A 7,004-nucleotide genomic window follows, 5' to 3' on the forward strand; every position below is an offset into this window, starting at 1 on the left:
TATTAGGGGCTCATACAACTGTTATCCCAATCCATACACACATCAATTGTGTAAAGCGCATTTGTATATCGTTTCTCAAAACATTTTCTCTCCATTTTTCTCTAGAGAACCTTGCCTAACACAAGTATAGATTAAAATTCAACGTAAAGAAGACCAAAATTCTCACAACTAAACCAGTTGGTAACATGATGATAAATGGGGAAAATGTTGAAGTTTTCAAGTATTTTATCTTGCTTGGATCCATAAGCAATGCCCATGGAAGCAGCAGTCAAGAGATCAAAACTTACACATTGTATTGGCTAAATCTGCTGCGCAAGACCTCTTAAGAGTGTTGGAAAAGACGATGTTACTTTGAGGACTATGGTGTGCCTGTCCTAAGCCATGACATACCTCACATAAACGTGAAAGTTGGACATTGAATAAGAAAGATTTTTAAAAACCTCTTCATTTGCTGAAATGGTGTGACTCAAAATCAAACTGCTGCAAACATCCATTAATAATCAGAACTTATAATATACATAGTATGAATCTATGAAAATTGGAAGTCATCAATATTAACTGGATGCATAATGATCAATATCCTTGTCATTAGTGAGATGAAACAGACTGGAATTTGCCTTTTGAATCAGAAAACTTAGGACTGAGCTTTTCTTTAATGCTAGGAGATTTTCCATGAACTGATCAATTTCATCTTTTCTTACGAGTCTGCTCGTTTCATACTTCAGTCTGTATTCGTTTGAGTGGGTAGTGTGCGCCTAGAAATATCTCCACTTCTTTTAGACATCAGTGCTTTTTGGATGAGAGCCCTTAGGAGTACTATGGGTTGTTTTTCCCCATTTGGTTCTGTTGTGATGTTACCCATTTCATTTGGATTATTTCCATCTTGTTTTCTCTGCTAGATTTGCCAGTGGCTTTTCAATTTTGTTATTCCTTCCAAAGGACCAACTTTGCATCATGCTGATTCTTTCCATTGTTTTTCAGTTTTCTGTTTCATATATTTCTATTCTGATCTTAATTATATCTTGTCTTCTGGTAGCTATAAGTGTATTTTCCTTATTGTTGGAGATATTGGGTCTGGGTATTGATTTTTAGTCTTGTTTTATTTTTTATGCATGCATTTATTGCTATTAATTGCCCTTTGTAAAGGAAGAGCAAGAGTAGACCCCATTCTGGTATGCCAATCCTTGAGGACAATGTTCCTGCTTGTCCCCAGAGCAGCTTGTCCCCAGAGATGTCTTCAGGGCCAGCCCCAACTTTAGATGTGACACCCTCTCCCGAGATGACAGTGCTGCAGAGGACAACCTTGAAGATACAGCTCGGAGCGAGTGGCCTGTGTGACCCACACACATGGGGGCAAATCAAGAGGGGAGCACAACAGCCCAGTGATGGGAGTGAAGCCATGAGGTCTCTGACGTGTCCTGAATGTAGACTTCTGACTCAGCAGGCAGTGCTGGCACCCCATCTGAACTGGTTGGGGATTACCCACAAGGGGGATACACTGAAAGTCTAAAGGCTGCAGGAATAGCGATGGAGATGTTTAGGATGCTCAACTGTGAGACCCAAATGCTGAAGACTGAAAAGGTGTATAAGTTGTTGGGTAAGTGGCACCGGGGATATGCAGCTCTGGAAGAAAAAGGGACTGGATTGATGTTTTATAAAATGTCCTTCTCTCTATTTGACAAAGAGATATTAATCTGCTTTGCGGCAGAATCTCTATTCGTCTTGTGACTATTTATATATATATTTGTTTGTTTATTTATTCATTCTTGAAGTTTATACAAGATAGGCAGGATAGGAAATCTTATGGAGGCAGTGACTAGTCTGTGGTTCCTGGGGCCATACGAAGGGAGGGGGGTGGTGAGTGGGGACATCAGTCTATAAATTCCTCTTCAGACTCGCACAACACATGCAATGATGCTGAATGCAGGAAGATCACAGGCCAGTGGGTAGAACGTCTTGTAGATCCAGTGGAGGTGGAAACATCTTAGCGCTGGCATGAGTCTCCACATGGCTCCTCCAGCACCAAGGCTGTGGCCCCAGCAGCGTAGCACATCTAGCTTGTCAGCAGGAAGACTAAACAGAGTGTGTATCTGGCCTCCAGTGAGCTATTCATCTCCTTCATGTCTCCAAATGAGGTCATCAGGCTGCGACCTGATGGTCAAGCTAGACTCCACCCCTTCACAAGTAGACAAGAAATTATATAACTGCCACAGCCCACCTTTTGTCAACTTGACACTTTTACACAACTCTATTCGTACATAATTTTTATACTATACTGCCCACTTACATCAACCCAGTGCTCTGAGAAGACAATCATATTCTTTGATGTGAAGAACTTTAATTCCAGTTGGAATCTTATGAAGTCTATATCCGTAAGCAAAGTCAAATCAAGACAAGCCATCCATAAAGTCGGCAGCAATATGCACCAGTTTACAGGCTCAAAAATCTTTTCTTCATCTGGTTGGGTTCTGGTCAACTCACTTAGCCTCACCAAGGTACCCATTGGCTGCCTTGCCTTTAGACCAGGGGCCCCATCGCAAATTCTCAACAACCCTAGACCCATTGTGCAAGGTCATGATCTTCAGACCAGTCAGCCTGCTCTCATCTTCTCATCTAGTCACTGTGAACCATGTCCACAGTGTCAGTGTCCAGACTCAACCCGTCTCTTTATTGCTGTGTCTCTCTCTCTTCCACTCAACAAGTGGATACAGGTGGTCACCAATCATGCATTTTAGCTGGCCCACGGGCCCTATTTAACAGTTCAGTCATAGAGAGGAGTTTCTTCAGGGCCCCGGATTTCTCCAGCTCTGGATATAAACCACAAGTTCAAAATTGAAAAAAAAACAAAAACTGCAGGGTTCCTTTTTTTCCTTCAATCTGTCAACAGCCCCTTAGGCAAGTCTCTTCACCTTCAAATATTCTGAGCACTCAAGATGCTGGGTAGGGCTTATCCTTTAAGAGCCTTCTTGGCAGGCATGTCCTAAACCCATTTGAAGACTAAAAATTTAATGGCTGACAGCAAGGCTTACAAACTCTCTATTTCATACTTCCCCATAATCACTTCTATCAACCATTTTATCAACAATAATAAGCAGAAGAAATCAATTTAAACAAAGTAGAATCAGATACTAAACTCAATTCTTAATACAGTCAAGTATAATCCTGATCTAAACTATTCCATTGATACAAAATATGGCCTTAAGCCTCTGGCTGCATTGCGTCAAGCCAGGGACAAGGGCTTTGTCAGCCATTTTGACCTCTGTCAGCCATTTTCACTAAGCAGCTTGGTCTCTGAGAAATTCAAGGAGGCCATTTCTATCTTTGAGGTCAAAATATACATTAACAACATTCATTTTGCCATCTCAAATAGAAATAACCAAAGACACAACCAAACAAAATAATCAAGAGTTTAAATCCCCATATTCTTTCCAGAAAATTACACGGTAAAATGGATGGCCATATCTGAGCTCTGGCTAGCCAAACAAGAAAAATGATTATGTGGCAGAGGTCAAACAACCATTCACTCTCCATTTTCATGATCTGTTTCCCTAGTACCTGACTCCCATAATGTATTAGTCTAGGTAGACTAGAGAAACCAATCCAGGGAGACTCAGGTGTATAAGAAAGACTTTTATATAAAAGAGCAATTGTAAATTGAGAAACATCCCAGCCAAGTTCAGATCAAAGCCATAAGTTCAATATTAGCTCATATGTCCATAAGTTCCTCTCCAGACTCATGCAACACATGCAATGATGCTGAATGCACTAAGATCACAGGCCAATGGGCGGAAAGTCTGTGAATCCAGTGGTGGTGGAAGTATCTCAGCTCTGGATCAGGTCTTCGCGGGGCTCCTCTAGCTCCAACATTCTAGCTTCAGCAGTGCAGCACATTTGGCTTGTTAGCAGGAAGACTAAATAGAGTGGGTACCTGGCCTCCACTTAGCTATGTATCTCCTTTGCACCTCCAAATGAGATCATCAAATTGCAACCTGATTGACAGGCTAGACTCCACTCCTTCCCAAGTTGACAAGAGATTATGAAACTCCAACAAGACCAAAAGCCCAGCTGTAGACAATTGGACATCCCCTCACAGAAGGTCACATGGAAGGGAGGAACCAGCCAGGCTACAATAGAGCACCGACAAAACACGAAACATTCCTCTAGTTTTTAATGCTTCCTATCCCCTACTATCATGACCCAAGTTGTACCTTACAAACCTGGTTAGATGGGAGCATGTACATTGATCCAGACAAGAGCTCTTGACATACATAATCCAGGACAGATAAACCCCCAGGAACAATAATGGGAGTATAGATAACAAAAGGGTAGGGGAAAGTTGGAGGAAGAATGAGGAGAAAGAGGGAACTGATCGCAATGATCGACATATATCCGTTCCCCCCGTCCCCCGGCCCCGCCAGGGACGAACAACAGAAACGTGGGTGAAGGGACAGCAGACAGTGTAAGATACAAAAATAATATTATTGTATAATTTATCAAGACATCATGAAGGTGGGATGGTGGGGAGGAAGGGAAAAAATTGAGGGCTGATAATTTCTGTTCATTAGAACAAGAGAGGAAAGATGGATCTATAGTTGGACAATGTGCCCTCAGTGATAGAAATGATAGAAATGTGTAAGAATAACAACTTATTTATTAGGAATACAGTTTTCAAATGCACAATTTTCTAGAGTGCTTCACTAAATAGAATACACAGAAATTAAATCAACTACATCTGTAGAAAGAGCAGCTCAATATCACCATTCAGAAAAAAACTGACTGTAGAAAATCAATTACTTGTATGCAAATTCATGATAAAGCTGAAGAAAATGAAAACAAATCCACAAAAGCTTAAGTACAACCCTGAGTATATCTCACCTGAATTTAGAGCTCATCTCAAAAATAGATTTGACGAATTGGGCACTGATCACCAAAAATTAGACAAGTGTGGGATGGCCTTAAGGACATGGCACATGAAGTGAACGCACAACGTAATTATAAAGAAATTAAAGAAAGAGACCACAGTGGATGTCAGAAGAGAACCTGAAACTTAATCTTGGATGCAGAAGCGTTAAATGAACTGTGAAAGTATGTATCAGGGTTTCATTCTTTCACCACTTATTAATCCATATATTAAGAAAATAATTTGAGAAAGTGGACTAAATGAAAGAAACAACCCACAGCATCAAAATTGGAGCAAGACTTATTAACAACCTGCAACATGTAGATGATCCACTTTGCCTGTTAGGTAAGGGAACTTGAAGCACTTACTGATGAAGATCAATTACTATAGAGTTCAGTATTTTGATGGTAAAATTGATGTGTCAACTTGATTAGACCATGATTTTCAGTGATTAACATTTATTAAATGATATAATTTGTCATTAAACAAAACATCACATCCTCTATTTTGCGATGTGATGTTCAGCACTTCCATGCCGTGTTCTGATCTGAATGGTCAGTCAGTTCTGAAGTTTCCTCAGCAGGTTCTATGGGTCTTCTGGCAAAGAAGTCTGTTCTCTTTTTCAATTGTCTTCATCTCACATTAGGCTTTTGGTACATGAGCCAGTGCCCTGTCCTAGTACCTGAAAATCTTGGGATTACTCTGCTTCCACAGTCTATAAGCCACAGTCATCCCTCTTACTTGGTAGTGTTGAGTTATTCACCCTCTGCAGCTACTTGCGACAGAAGAAGCCTCCAGTCTGACCCATGGACTTAAGAGGCATGAGGCTCTACAACTATGTAGGCCATTTCCTTGAGATCAATCAATCAATCTCTAGCTTCCTAATGATCTACCCATATGTCCTCATCCCAAGTTTCAGGATCCCATTTTTTCCCCAATCAATGCCCTTACTTTAATGTCTAACATCATTTGAAGTTACATAACATGCATATAAACGTGTATGTGTGTGCATCTGTGCGTACAATTCACTGGTTTTGCTTCACTAGAGAATGCAGCCTAGGACATTTGGCATCAAGAATTCTTCTAGAGAACCAAAATCAAAAGAGTATGTTTTCTAAATTGGTTCTCAAGTCTGACTAGTCTGAGGATTTTGCCTCCATTAGTAAAGAAGACTGCCAATCAATGATATAAAGTGGTAGCATTAATACGCAAAGTATTCCTACCCATTGATCAAATATTGATGAGAAGGGAGATTCTGGATACTTGTGTGTTTGATAATTTTCAACAATTTTTACAGAAGAAGTTAAGGAAGTCTTATTGGCTGTTCAAACTTATCCCGAAGTAGTGAAAGAAAGAAATGAGCTCAGGGCTTCAGAGTTACATTTGAAATGCTACATAAAAGACCTCAACATTGCCACGCATGCACTATAGTAGAACTATAGAGAGGATAGTGCCAGAAAAACCAATCCAGTCTTATCTTCAGAGTGTCTACTAGGCCAATTGAAATTCCAACTTCAAATGGTGTTTGAAGTTCAAAGGACATTGATTTGAGGGATGGGGATGGGGGTAGGAGATAAAGGGATTCTAAAACTTGGGATGGAGACTTATGGGCAGGTAATCTGGAAGCTGTAGACATGGATCCCCTAAATTCTGTTGAATCATTACTTCCAACAGAACCACCCTCCTTAGCAAACACTTGATGAGTCTTTTATGAGCTGTTGCCTAGAGAGACAGCTGGCACATTGCTGGGGCATTGACAGAATATTGTTGATTCTTCCCAGGAACCTCCTCCACTACCATGGTTAATTTAGACCTATAACTCTAAGCCCCAGTGTGTTAGACAGGGTTCTCCAGAGAAACAAAACTAGAACGCTAATTATAGATATATAGATATAGATGATATAGATAACAAGCAATACACAGTTAATTAATCTATAAAGCAGTACAAAAAGCTCAGTGCAACTCACTCCCATGAGACAGCTGTGAGACACTGGCAGTCCTTCAAGTCTTGAGGGCCGCTGGGTAGTCTTCTGTAGAGCAATTCAGGCTATCTGGGCACAGGCAGCAAACAGCAAGGCAGGTCACCAACAATCACTCAGATGAC

This window comes from Echinops telfairi, unplaced genomic scaffold, assembly GCF_000313985.2.
Source record: "Echinops telfairi isolate 266 unplaced genomic scaffold, ASM31398v2 ScPeMD7_18;HRSCAF=68, whole genome shotgun sequence".
In the NCBI taxonomy this organism is placed as follows: domain Eukaryota; kingdom Metazoa; phylum Chordata; class Mammalia; order Afrosoricida; family Tenrecidae; genus Echinops; species Echinops telfairi.